We start from the raw sequence: 15117 nt of genomic DNA on the forward strand, positions 1-15117 counted from the left end.
ATCTACCCCTCCCACTAGAACTCTGAATTATTTTGCTGGAGGCTACAACATTCTGAGCAGTTTGTTGGGAGTTGACGGGGAGGTGGGGATAACTCACCTGGTACAAGCTTAGCAGAGCTGAGCCGCTGCAGCTTGTTGGGCTAGCCTTTGATGCAGACTGGTTGGACGGGTTCTGGATCTAAAGAAGAACCGGTCTGACTGGCCTGTTGTGCCAACATATTCTGGTGTGATTCCATGTTCCACAGACGGTAGAAACCTGCCCAGCCAGTTAAATGAAAGGCATATTAGGTTATCCACTGCACGCCTTATATAGCTTAGATGCAGCAGAACTCTTCCACATAGCAGTAGTGTCTAGCAAACTCTAGCGTGGTCCACAGAGGTGTCTCCCACTGATTTACTGTGTAAGTTCACAGCTTCAGGGAAAGTCAGCAGTGAAACACCTTCTGCTTTTGGCCAAGAGCAGAAGTTTTCTAAACAAATGGAAGGGTAAGTTAATATATTTTTTATCTTTCTCAATTTTCTATGCACTTTTAGAAGTTTAAGTTCAGAAATGATGTTTAAGAAGATATCTATTTTTAACATGGTAATACCTGCATTATATCTTTTATATAAAGCTGGTTAGATATTTTATAATACTTGCATATATGTTCATTGATTTGTTTGGATAAAGGTTATTTGGTATATAATCACTTTTGCTATACTTTTTGTAAGTTTCTTAATGGTCATTAAGAAAGCTGGGTTGAATAATTTTGCTAAATATATTTCACCTATTAATGTAATGTTGCATCTTAAGCTATCTACTTCTTTGATAATATACTATTATGTTTTACAGGCTGTTGCTATATGGTAACATTTTATATGGCAAATCTAATTGTGGATAAAATAATAATTGCCTTTTTAAGGCATTAAAAAAAATAGTGCTGGCCTGCTTGGTGATCCTCAGCACATTAAAAGAACAATTCACAGCAAGAAATGAGGAGTGTGAAAAACAAAGATTGTGGAATCTGGTAACTGATTAACTATTGGAGCTCAAAAGCACTTGCTGAGCTGAATAGAAAGGAATGAAGACAGGTTTTGTCATGCCTATTAGTCTGAAAACCTTTTTAGGTTAAAGAATATTTGGATCTTCCTTTAATTTATATTTTAAAATAATTCTTTTACCTCTCTTTTTCATTGATCCAATTAATTTATTTTAGTAATCTGTGTCACTTAAAATGAAAGTTATAAATCCCTTTAGATTTATTTTGGCATACCCTTAGTTATTAATATTAGGAACTGAATGTACACACCTTCTGGGCATTCAATCTAACATAACAACTGACACATGAACTTTACCTGGGAATTAAAAATTGCTTTTTAAAACAGATTTATACTAAATACTTTCCCTTCAAGGACTATCTGTAGGCCATCACATGACTTGCCTTGAACTGAGCAAGACTGATGCATCCTTTTCATTGTCCCTTTAGAGTCTTCACTTTGTCATTACGTTCAGACTCAAAGGCTGTAAGAGTTTCTTCAGGATGTTAATAAAGAATTTTTTTAAAGTGAGAATAAATGTTCAGATGAGATTTCAGTTTTTGTAGGGAAACCTTTTGGATGCTTGCCTACTCCAGGGCAATTCTGCATAAAACTTCTGATATTCAGCTGAATTTCTAAAAAGCTATGTAACGTTGAATCTGCAAAAGGAATGTGCTGATTCAGCAAACCAAAAATTAATTTATTCAGCATAAACTGTATTTGGACAATTTTTGGAGAATATGGACCAAAATTTTTAGTTAGTTGAATTTTTCTCTTTTCAGTTAGTTTTCAGGCTAAATATAGATATATGTCAATAGAGTATAGTTTTAGTGATTCTGGTAACTATATTATATATAGTAACTTAAAATTTTTAAATCTTACTATGTTTAAAATACAGGGCTTACTCTTCAAAGATTAACTTAATTTGGGATTCCAACTTATTTATTAAGTGTTTTTTATGTTTATGGTTTTGAGGAAAGCTATTTAGGAACTAGATATATATTTCATGTAAAATTTGTGGGTAAAATTTCAAGTCTAACTACATTTTGGGAGAGGAGTCAACAGTTTTCACTTAATGGATTTTTAGTTTCAAATATATGAAAGTCCTATTAAATATGACTTTTATGTATTTTCCATAAATTGATTCCTTTAAAATATTGATACACTGTGATGTTTTGATTAAAATTAAGGATATATGGATTTACCTAACAAATTAGGAGTCTGTGTTTGTACATGTGTGTGTGTATGTATTTTATGTAGCCCTGCATTATCTGAGGGCCCAGGTCAAAAATTGTTCTAGTCATTTAAAAATCTTTTTATTCTCTAAGTCTAGTTAGGGATGCATTCCTTTGTCTTTATTCCTGGCAACAGTTTCACACAATGACTCTTTTTGTCAACCATGCTAGCTTTCTTTACAACTATAACCTCTTTCCTTCCTGAATATATTCATGTGTTTCCTACCAAAAGCACTTAGAATCATGACATTTTTGAGCTAGAAGGACTCTTTAAGAATAACTAGTGAATTCAACTTCTCACTTTTTAGTTGAATTAAAAGCCCCCAAACGTAGCTAAATCACTATTACACAATCTAAGGGTAGAGGTGGTACCAGAACATCCCAGCTTCCTGATAGCAGCCCAGACGAATATTTGTTTCACTGCTCTATATTGATTCTTCTGACTACTACATGAAATCTGTTCTGAGTTCTAAAGGATTTGTAAAAAGGTAAAATTGTGTTGTATAAGTTATTTTAAGGAATATTTACTGAACCAATAAATTATTTGCTTTTATATTTTAATCTATATAATTATTGCCCCCAAACTTTTTTGGTACACTGGCCGAACTTATGGGGTTGCCATTGGCAATGAAGAAGACGACCACCTCAAAACCTAATCTCTTAGTGCCATCACAAAATTGTGAATCAAAATCATAAGAGTACCTCACACTCCTTCATATTTGCCCAGATTATTTGTGGATCCTGCTGTCATTTTCTGACTTATTATTGCTTTAAACTGTCTCAACTTTTTTCTTAGTATGTATGTATTCTTGTATTGTTTTAATCACTCTTATATGGATATAGTTTAGGATTTGCCTAAGAAGGTTGTACTTCTAAAATTTGGTTAGAATTGACAGGAAAATTTCAATAAGGTTATGAAGCCCAGAACTGAAGGACTCAAAACCCATCTAAGAGGGGACAAAACCTGCTATTTAAAGGGTGAGATCTTAATAGAGTGCTTTGAGCACAAGTGCTCAAAAATGCTTTAAATGTTTTCAACTTGAGGAATTCCAAGGAAATAGGACCATAGAAAGCTTGAGAACCAAAGGCTCAAAATTTTCAATCCTGATTCTTGGAGCTAAAAATTAATTCTCCTAAGCCCCTTCTCTTTTTACAGGTAATAACTTACCAGAGGGATGTTTCTAAATTTGGTAAATTTAGTTCAGTTCAAGTGGACTCTGGAAAATAATTACTTCCATTCGTTTCTTGTCTTTACAATCAAGGGAAAAGGTAGTATATTGAAAAACATATGGGTTTTTGAGCCAAACTGAGATGGGTTTGAATACTGACTCTGCTACAAGCTAGTTTACCCTTGGGAATTATTTAACAGAGTTCTCTTTTCTCCATCTGTAAATTAAGGAAACAAATACCATTCTCTAAGAGTTGTTGGAAAGATCAAATGAGATATTCTGTGTAAACACCTAGCAGAGTTCCTAGAACATAGTAGGTGTAGCACGTCAATATTCTTCCCCCCTCTTTAATAGAATATATAATAAATTTCAACAAATAGCTTGAGTAAGAGAAGTCAAAGCTTAACTTAGAATATACATTTTCTTTTGGTCAGAGATAAAATTAAATCAGCAACCTTGGAAAGCATTAAGATTTAATATTAGAAAACATTTTAATCTTATTAAATTAAAAAAATTAGAAACCCATATAATTGAATCCAATTAAAGAATCACTTCAAAGATGCCTTTGTTAAACGTATTCTGAGAGCAATATACCAAGGTGATTAAAAGGCTTAATTTTTAAAAATTCAAATTTCAATCATCTATACCAAAGGAAGGAATTGTGACATAGTCCAAATTATACCTTGCTTGTGCCTAGTATCTGAGTTTTTCAAAGGCATTTTACATCTATTTATATCTATTGTATTATTTCACATATCAGATTAGTTGGCCAAGGATTTCTATATGCTCTAAGGATTGTGCTTTCTACTACCGATTGAATTATTTCTTCAGGGCTCTAGAGTATGTTTTTTCCTCCAAAAGTTTCTCTTAGGAATTAATTTACTGTAGGTCAATATGAAATTATATTACATTCCCTTGATAGTAAATAATGATAGGAAGAGTGAATCCAAAATTGGATGTAAGAAGATAGAATAGGATTTAACATATTCTAAAAATATTAAATTAGCCTCAGACTGATAAATTGATTAGGAGATGGAGCCAATAAGCAAAGTTCACACGTGAGATATTCATGAAATGCATGTCATTAGCCAGAAGGGAGTTCAGAAGAGTGTGACAAAACATTTTAAGAGCTTATCTAACGAAAGCTCGGTCAACTGACACATCTTCCAATGTGTGAAGAAAGAACAGGGAAGAGGCTATGACTTCATATTAGAACCAACAAGTAGATCCACTTCTAACACAAGCTGATCTTATTGAGCTCTTGTAGTCAACTTTAATTTCCTGAAAGATGTTTCACTGTTGTACAAATAAGCGTTATGTGAATAGTATAATTTGAATTTATATCCATGGTAAATGCACTGTTTTTCTCTTAAACTGAAAAACATGTATGTAGATGGTATAAAGACAAAAGTACCACTTCACCAATTTAGCCCACTAATTATACATTCTTATTAAAACTATTAGATACATAAGCAATTTAACCTTATGTGACTATTCATTAAATTAGTATTTAATTTGCATTTAATTTTCATACATACAGAGTGGATATTACTATAAACAATTGAAAAGAAGGCATATATTTTTTAAATGTTTCTATATAAATAGCTAATTTGGATAACACAGGACTAATGACCAAACTTGCTATGCATCAAAAACTGACTGGGAAATAGAGAACGGTATAGCTCATCATGTTAAAGACATATAGTCTTAAAAGTAATCAGAAAACTGTTAACTTAGGAATTACGTATTACTGACAAAGTGAAAAAATAACTTACATGGCAAAGTTTTTTTCAAAGTTCTATTGTAAGTCTACTCTCTTGAAGGTTCTGTGCCTATCCATTCTACAATGATTTAGATTAGGAGTGAGAAACACTTCCTTCCAACATGAAAATATTTTAAATCTAATGGATTTCTGAATGAATCTTGAAACATTATGAAATACATATCGATAACTTTCTGTAGCTTGCAGTACAATATTTATGGACACAGAGCAATATTATAGAGTTCTGCGATGAGGTCTTCTAGAAAAAATTTACATTTAACATACACAGATTTTCCTCAACTTATGATGGGGTATGTCTCGATAAACCCACTGTAAATTGAAAATATCATAAGTTAAAAATGCATTTAATACACCTAACCTACTGCACACCATTACTTACCCGAGTTTACCTTAAATACGCTCAGAACACTTACATTAGCCTACAGGTGTGCAAAGTCATCTAACACAAAGCCTACTTTAAAATAGTGTTGAATATCTTAAGTAATTTATTGAATACTGTACTGAAAGTGAAAAACAGAATGGCTGTCTGGGTACAGAATGGTTTACATGTACCAGCTGTTTACCCTCATGATTGCATGGCTGAATGGGAGCTGCAGCTTGCTGCAGCTGCCCAGCATCACAAGAGAGCATCATGCTGCATACTGCTAGCCCCTGAAAAGATCAAAATTCAGAATTCGAATTATGGTTTCTACTGAATGTGTATGGCTTTCACACCATCATAAAGTTGAAAGATCATTAAGATCAAACCATCTTAAGTTGAGGACCATCCATACAGGTCTACATTTGGAGGTCTCCTAACTGAAAGTAGATGAAATTCAGTCTGAGATGAAAGGAACATTCGCATTTCTGAAGATATTAATATTGTGATCAATTTTCAATCATATAATAAGTACTGAATGATAAATACCATCTACATAGCAGTTTCGTGAGCTGTTACCTTCTGCTCTATTCACTGTCCAAGTGCTTGTTTGACAAAACTAAAAACAAATATACGTTGCCCAGGAACAAGTATACTGCTTTTTAACTATAATATAGAACTAACCACTGGAACCTGACTATAGGCCAGGAACCTGGAACCTGGAACCTGGCTACACTGGAACCTGGCTATAGTTCATTCAGCAAGAAAAGCTGTTCAGTCCATTCCAGCACAACAAAACCAGTCTCTTTTCCCACAGCTTTACTTTTTAAGATGAATGGCTTGTTATTCTAGTTCCACCAGTAAGTGTAAATTAAACACATCTAGTGTAAATTAAATTCTCAGCAGTTCCTCTGGTACCATAACAAATCACATGTTATGCTAATGTTAAAGCCGAAAGTCAGGTGAGGTGTCAGGTTTTACTTGACAGGAATCTGGTTTGCACTGCAATGACTGATGTAAGCAGGGCCCAAGAGGAGTCCAGTACGTTATTATTATTGAACAAATATCGTAAAACCACTTTTTCCTTGGTTTAACAATATACTTTTAACTAATACACTGTACAACTAAAATAGATTTTTTGAGAAATGAGTACAGCAATTTCAAATGGAAATAAGGAACTTGAGCCAATTTTTTTCTGACGTATTTGATCCATTCCCACAAAACCTGAGATGCACAGAAACTTGATCTTCTGTGAGAAAGGTATTTTCTAATAAACTACATTTCATTTCCTGAATTTGGCTGCCAATTTTTGAAGAGCCAAACAGCCACAAAATGAACAATTAGTACATACTCTGTAAATACTTTTATATCCAGCATTGATTCAAAGACGTTATTGTTTAAGTCTACACTGGTAAAACTGTAATAAAAACAGATTGACTATGTTGGACCCTCAAATAACACTTCTCACTATAGTAAAACACAGAATTTTGAATGCTACAAGTTTGTCTTGGACTATGTCCAATAGGGTCTGGTTACAAGAACTAATTCATTATAACCTATACTGTGATCCTGGAGCATGGCTCTGAAGAATACGTTAGATGAAGGCTCTAGTCAAGTGGATTAAAAAGAGAAAACTGAATAGCCAGTTATGTGCTCTGATTAAGTAAATACCATATTTGCATAATGATAGAAACTTAGCTTAGAAAAATGAGGAAGAAACAGGTACAAATAAAAAAGAAATCTGATTAAAATCATATCCTTTTTTCATTTAACTTGAACTATGTTAGAATAGAATAATTAACTGTGTTTTAAAAAAACTCTTTCTTAGAAGGTGGTTAAATTAGCTATGAACTGAAAAAGGGAAACTGGACTGAAGAGGGCATAGATATAAGAAAAAGTGGGGACATACACTACTGAACACAGCCCAATAATAGCATATACTATTTTCAAAAGGATTTATCAAACATACTCAGGTCTTCACTAAATTAGCTCAGATCATAATCAGCTTGATACCAATGCTCCCTTTCTTGGACTTGAAGCTGAATAGATCATAAATCTCTGTTAAATAAATGATTCCTTACAACCACCAATTTCTGAAATAAATGAATAAATTAGTTTCTCCTTTCTATACAATTCTGCAGTTCAGCTAGATAATGGTTAAAATCCCTTGTAATGTAATGGAAATAACAACAATATAATAATTACCTGACTATTTAACTACCAAACTTATTTAAACTTAATTATTTGAATCAAATAAGATGTATAAAAGCACTTGATTATTTAATCCATTCTATAATTATAAATCTCTCACAATTTGCATAGCAATTAAACAATTTCACTATAATTATATAATGTTAGCAATTGGAACAATCTCTCTGATTAGCTGCAGCTCTTAAATTTACCTATTATTAACAACAACTTCTTACACTATTTGAACACATATATATAATCATTCAATCCTTAACAATCTTGTGAAATACCCAAGGTTTATATTATTACCTTCATATCACTGATAAAACAACTGAGGCACAGAGAAGTTAAATTACTTGCTTAATAGGATTATAATTACAAATTATAATTCATTCAAAAAATCAGGTGGAACTGCTGCTGATTTCCCACTATCAACCTATACAAATACATTACTATATACTTGCACTTTCCAGAGCTCACAATGATTCCCCACAGCAGAACCTTTGCACATGCCTTCTGCCTGGAAAGCCTTCTACCACTCTCTTCCCAACTGGCAAGCTTTACGAAATTTCACATATAATACCTCATTTTTACAACCACCCTTTTGGACATACTAAGTATGAGTAGTCTCATTTTCCAGTTGAGGAAGTAAGACTTGTCTAGGAAACATGCAGATAACCAGAGATAGGGCCAGAGCATAAACCCTGGTCGTCTCTTACTCAGGACTTGCACAGTACCATAGGCTGGGAATATGGACACACACAATGGTTGACTGTAAAATAAGGCCACAATTTTTGGAGCACTTCCTGCTCTGGTTCCTTCTGAGATTACAACATAATTCAAGGCTCTTTAATCTATTTAGTTTTAAACGTACTACATGAAAGAATCTAGCTGGGAATCTAGTATAAACATTTTCACTAATTCCATTAGAAGTCAATTTATATTCATCTCTCAAATGTCCACATCTATTGTAAACCAAGTAAAAGGGCATATGTGCCATAATTACTAAAAAAATAAAATTATTATTGCAAAAAAGTCTAAAAACACTGAGATTAATCCATAGAATAGTGCTTCACTCCAATCCTGACCAAGACAGCCCAGTTTATTTTCCTTTTCTCAATAAGACAAATTAAATTGTTATCAAATTTAAAAGTCCTTATAGTAACCTCATATAATGTAAAGCTTTCTGAAGTAAACAGAAAAATGTACTGGGACTGCAAATTAGCCTTTAGGTAATAATTTTTTAATAATTTTTCAGAAACGTTATTTGGTTATTTTCTCAAAAGCATTTTCTAAATTAAAAACAGAAAAGCACAGAATAAGCTTCATAGAGATTCTATTATTTAAAAATAGCATGGTGTACTGAAAAGATCATAGTCACAGGACTCATGTCCAGAAGACTGAGTTTAAAGTCTTGGGTCAACTTATCTACTAGTTTGTACATATAGTGCTAGTCACACCACCTAATTTATCAACCTTTCTGAAAAGATGAAAACTGTACCTGTTCTACCTGTATGATACAGTTATTTTTAGGTTCAAAAGAGAAGATAAGTAGGAACAGTACTTTGTATTTTTATCATCGCAAATTTTTCTTGAAGCCATTTTCTATCAGTATTAAACAAACCACTTCCCAACTAATGGGAATTTCAGAGTACTAGCAATAAATCAAGAAGTGCAATTCTTTTATGGCTTACAGTATCTGTATCATAATATTCTTTAAAACGAGTTTAGATAGACCTGTACATAGTTGAGAAGAAAATACTCCTGACAAAAGGTCATTTGAATCTTCTCTTTTTTATTAGTTTATATTTCAAATTCCCTAAAGCTTCTGACCATTTGACTTATCACCCAAACCAGGACATTTTTTAGAGTAAATGGGAGCCCTGTTAATAGTTAAGCCAGAAGAACAGACATTAACCAGAACTGTTGCTGGTAAGCCAGGGCATATGGTCATTTTATATAAGTGTACTAGATTTGGGAAGAGGAATTCTATCTATCCTAAATAGTCTGCAAAAACAAATTGTCCCAAAGGGTGAGAAGTGAATTAAAATATAATTTAATTTCACTATTCAGTTCTAATACTTCCGATTATAACAAGTAAAATAGAAAAGTATTGGCTAAAACTGAAGGCCTCCTCTAAGAACTGAATTTTAAACGTAAAACATTTTTGGATCGGTAATTATCAAAGCTTCCATAACCTTAGACTGACATATGGATTAGGAAAAGTAAAATGTCATTATTTTTTAAAAAGTCTGTTTTTCTCAAACATGGTTAGCATAAGAAAAAAATGGGGGGGAAAAAGTCAGCCAGTGTGTTTGAAGACATATCTGCAATTTGTGAGGCATGAGTACATTAAAGATCACAACTATTTGCCAGCAGTGAATAAATTCATTAATTCATAGGTGGAAAAATTACGATTTAAGACGTGCATCATTATTTTTTTAAGTGGACAAAGCAATGAATATTAAACGTGTTTGCTCCTGTGAACCCATCAAGGAATGCTTTAATTAATAGACTCCAAGTGTCAGTGACTTGTTCCTACAGTTAACTCTTCATAATATTTTCCATTTACATTACTGTAAATATTGTTCCCCCAGTTTCCAGCATGGGAGCATTATACATATGTACACAGGACAATGTTGTATAGAACTACATTTACTGGATAAAAAGATAAAATTGGTTTTTCAAGATTCCCAAAATACAATCCACTTTTCTACTCTACAGTCTTAGTGATCACTCTTAAATTCTTTTATCATCTCTGCAGCGATTAAGCTCTGAGGTTCTTACAAATGCCAGTGTTACAGAAAGGGCCTAAGGGCTATCTAACAAAATTCCTAGGCTTCATTAACCTATATTGCAGAGATATGAAATACTGCCCAAGCAGCCACTGTATACAAACTGATGACCTGGAAGAAAAAGATGCCTCTTTCCACTGACAATAAATAGCAGATCATTAACATCCTGGATCAGCCCACCATCATTTAAACCTATGCCAATAGGCAAGCACACAGTATACTGTATAAGACTACTTATCAAGTATAAAGTGATAGTTCCTAAATTGGGAAAATTATATATCTAATAAAACTTTGCCCATTGCTGATGTGAAATGAACTAACTAAGTACTTAAAGACACAAACTACTTTAATAGTTTATAAAGGGAAATGAAGAAGGTATATGTAGCCATAGAGATAATTAAAATACATAAAGTTTCTCTACCTAAGTTGGACGTTGGCTAGACTACATGAGGCTACTTTTTCTAATCGGAAAGCAATGTATAATCTTTAATGTTTTTTATAAGCACTTTAATGACCACCTGACTGTCAAAAGAAAAACTGTGATACTGACATCCTCCACGAATGTTAAATATATCTTTTAAAACAATTATAAAACTGCTCAACCTAACTGGAATCTCAGCACCATCAACTCAAATCATAAAACATTTTGGCACTTGGGGCAAGATCACTAATTGATGTGTACCCCTACCCCCAAACACTTAGTAATTACTGTAAACAACTTTTTAAAAATTAAATCGTGTTCATTTAGGTTGACACAAATTTTGACAGCATAATTTTCTATTATGTTAATACTTCTCTCCCCTCTTATCCCTCTTATTATTTTTATCTTATTTTTTTATCTTATTATTTTTATCGTTCTCTTATTATCTCTTTTGTTCTGCTCTTAAAGTAGTTCTGACTGTAGGTATACAGCTCACTCCAGTTTACTAGTATTTTGTGTTCATATTAAAGGTGCTGGACATTATTATGTAAATAATCATAATGGGTTGAATCCCTAAATTTTTTGCCTGGGGATACAGGCAAAAAATCTGCTGGGAGGGAAAGAGAATGGCATGATGTATAGAGTGGGAGAGAGATGGGAAATGCCCAGCACAAATAGCAGAAATAGCCTTAGAGTAGGAAACAGCTCCATAGGAATCAGCTCCATCTTGGTTCTTCAGGTAAATCATGTAACCTCATTTGTTCATTATATATGCTAGGCATGTTTTGTGCCAATATGGTAGCCACTAGCCACATGTGAGTTTGAGCACTTGGAATGTGGCTAATCTAAATTGAGATGTCCTGTGAAGGTAAAATACACATCAGATTTTAAAGACTCAGTATGAAGAAAAATAATGTAAAAGGCCTCATTCATAAATGTGTATATGTATTACATGTTGAAATGATATTTTAGATAAATTAGGTTAAACAAAACATATTAAGTTAATTTCACCTGTTTCATTTTACCTTTTTAAATGTGGCTAATAGAAAATTTTAAATCATATATGTGGCTTTATTGGGTAGTACTGTTCTAAGACTCTCTGATAAGAACAAGGAATACCGAGAAGATTGAAGAAAGCACAGTCTCCGCTATCAAGAAACCCCTTGCAGCCTAGCTGGGTAAGATAAAAGATATAAACATAATTACAATATAATAGCATTAAATGCAGTGACAAAGATACATATAGAAGGGTATGGGAGAATGAGGAGGGCTATTTGTGGAAGGGGGTAGGAAGAAGGGGTGAAGAGAGACATTAAGGTCGTCTCCTGGAAGCTGCACTACCTGAGCTAAGTCTTAAAGGATAAGTAGAAAGGGGGTGAAATATAAAGGATCTGGGGGGAGGTAATTTCAAGAGAAGAGGATTGTATGAGCCAAGACAATGAAATAGCAAAGAGCAGGAAGGAGGAATATAAGCAGTCTCCTGTTTTAGAGGGAAAGGATAAGGTCGGGGGTAGAGGTGTAAGGTTAAGAAGGGCTTCTTTGACATTTTAAAGGGATTGAATTTTAATCTTTAGGCAACTGAGAGCCACTGAAGGGTTTTAAACAAGGGAGTGCCAAGATCAGAAATAATGGTTGGGCATTCTGGCAGCTGTGTGGAAACTGCATTTAGGTGCAAGACTGGAAGCACAGTCTAGGTAAGAAATATCAGGGCCAAAACTAGGGCAAAGGGCTTCCCTGGTGGTGCAGTGGTTGAGAGTCCACCTGCCGATGCAGGGGACACGGGTTCATGCCCCGGTCCGGGAAGATCCCACATACCGTGGAGCGGCTGGGCCCGTGAGCCATGGTCACTGAGCCTGCTCGTCCGGAGCCTGTGCTCCGCAACGGGAGAGGCCACAACAGTGAGAGGCCCGCGTACCACAAAAAAAAAAAAACACACTAGGGCAAAAAGAGTGAGGATGGATAGGAAAGCACTAATTCAGAACTCTATTTAGGAGGTAACATCAGTAGAATACAGTGATTGACCTGTACCTGACTCCATGGAAAGGGGGTTGATATTATTCTAAAGTGATGGGAAGGGCTTCCCTGGTGGCGCAGTCGTTGGGAGTCCGCCTGCCGATGCAGGGGACACGGGTTCGTGTCCCGGTCCGGGAGGATACCACATGCCGCGGAGCGGCTGGGCACGTGAGCCATGGCCGCTGGGCCTGCGCGTCTGGAGCCTGTGCTCCGCGAGGGGAGAGGCCACAACAGTGAGAGGCCCTCGTACCGCAGAAAAAATAAATAAATAAAATAAAGTGATGGGAAGACTCTGGCATGTCTTAAACTAAGGGAGTGTCATGTTCTGACTTAGGTTTTAAAGAATCATTCTGACTGCTGTTGGAGAATACACTGTAAAGGGAAAACAGTGTAAGTAGAAAGATAGTTGATTAAAAAAAAAAAAAAAAAAGGGAGGCTATTGCTGCAGAAGAGGTTTAAGATGATGGTGGCCTGGCCCAGGGTGGATACAGACGAGGTGATGAGAAGCAACTGGATTAGGGTTGCATTTTTCTCTGCAAAATGGTATTGCCTAATTCACAGAGTTGAGAAAGGAAAAGGAAGTTCAGGAAGATCACACTTGTTGAGTCCCATTGTCTTGTTTAACCAAGAGGTGAAGGTGTCTGCTGAGAGTGAGAATACTGTATAGAGGCTTGAGGAAAACAGTGAAGGTTTGGAAGACAGCAAAGGAAACAGAAGGAGCTAAATAAAGGCTATTTTAGAGATTAATTGGTGCCCTATATGAGGTCTGAAACCATGTAATTTTAGTGATATCAGTCTAACCTGTTATGTGATTTTCCCGTCACACCACTCAGCTACCCAGCTGTAGGAGGTAAGCAGATTGTATAGAATGAATCAACAAAGAGTTTCAGTTGTAAAATGGCTTGAGTTAGATGATTTCAAAATCTACATAGTTCCAAAATTCTACAGTACTAAGAATCCTAGAGTTTTTAGTACACAATTTTTCTCATTGCGGTTAAGTGTACACATATAAAAGTTACCGTTTTAACCATTTCACCACACAATTTTTAAATCGACCATCCTAACCAAGGGCCTCCAGTATGTATGCTAGGACATTAAACTCCCAACCCTCAAGGTGGCAGTGCTGGGCCTGAGGTGGCTGGAATCCTAGTTTCGTTGCCTCTGGATGGAAGCAGTCTCATCTTTTTATCACAATATGTAATACAAGTATTCTTTTTCCAGGTACTGAAGAAGTTTGGGAAGCATTGTTCTAAGCCATAAAATTTGAGAAACCCAGTATTACAAAGAGTTCAAAATATCTGCTTCACTGTTAAAGAAGTTTTCTCATAGGACTTCATAATTTATATGTAGGTCTTAAGGCTCCTTATTGGAGGCAGATATCTACACGTATGCCTACTGTTTCCACCGTTAAAGTGATTATCATAAAATCCCATAAAGAGAATCTAAGAATTTAGAATGGATTCAAAGATATTCTCCGCTTTAATGAAAAAGATGAATCCCTCAAGGAACGCCCAATTCATTCCTTTTACACGGAGACTGACTCTCTGGAAAGCACTGGGTTAGTTTCTGGTGATAAAAAGGTGAACAAGACATGGTTTTGACCTTAAGAAACTTAAGAGTCTAGTGAGGAGACAGAATTAATTAAATAAATAATGCAAACTGCAATAAGTGTCAGATAGGAAGGTACATAGCACATAGTGCTGTTAAGAGGATCTGATAGAAAAGACTAAAACAAGATAAAATTTGGAAGTGAATGATACTTTAACAGGGTAATGAATGTTCAGCAGCTCTCTTTTTTAAGATACCAACGTTCCTACAGCATTGCTAGGATGGTACAGAAACATCCTGTTATGTCCACTCGCAAGGAGTAAGCTGCGATATTCATCCCTTAAGACCGGGAATGAACGGGGAAATTACTTTTACATTTTATATCTTTGATTTCCCCAATACAACTCTACTTTTGAAAGTTTATAATATCCTCTGTCTTCCTCCCAGGTCTTATAAGTATTAAAGAAAAGTATTGAACTGGTTTAAGAAATATTATGATACTGTCTATTCTGTTTATTTTCTTCAACTTCATATATTTAGAATTTCTAACGCTAAAACGCTTCTTTTAAATAGGAAATATAAATAGGA

This window comes from Mesoplodon densirostris, chromosome 15 (genome assembly GCF_025265405.1).
Source record: "Mesoplodon densirostris isolate mMesDen1 chromosome 15, mMesDen1 primary haplotype, whole genome shotgun sequence".
Lineage (NCBI taxonomy): Eukaryota > Metazoa > Chordata > Mammalia > Artiodactyla > Ziphiidae > Mesoplodon > Mesoplodon densirostris.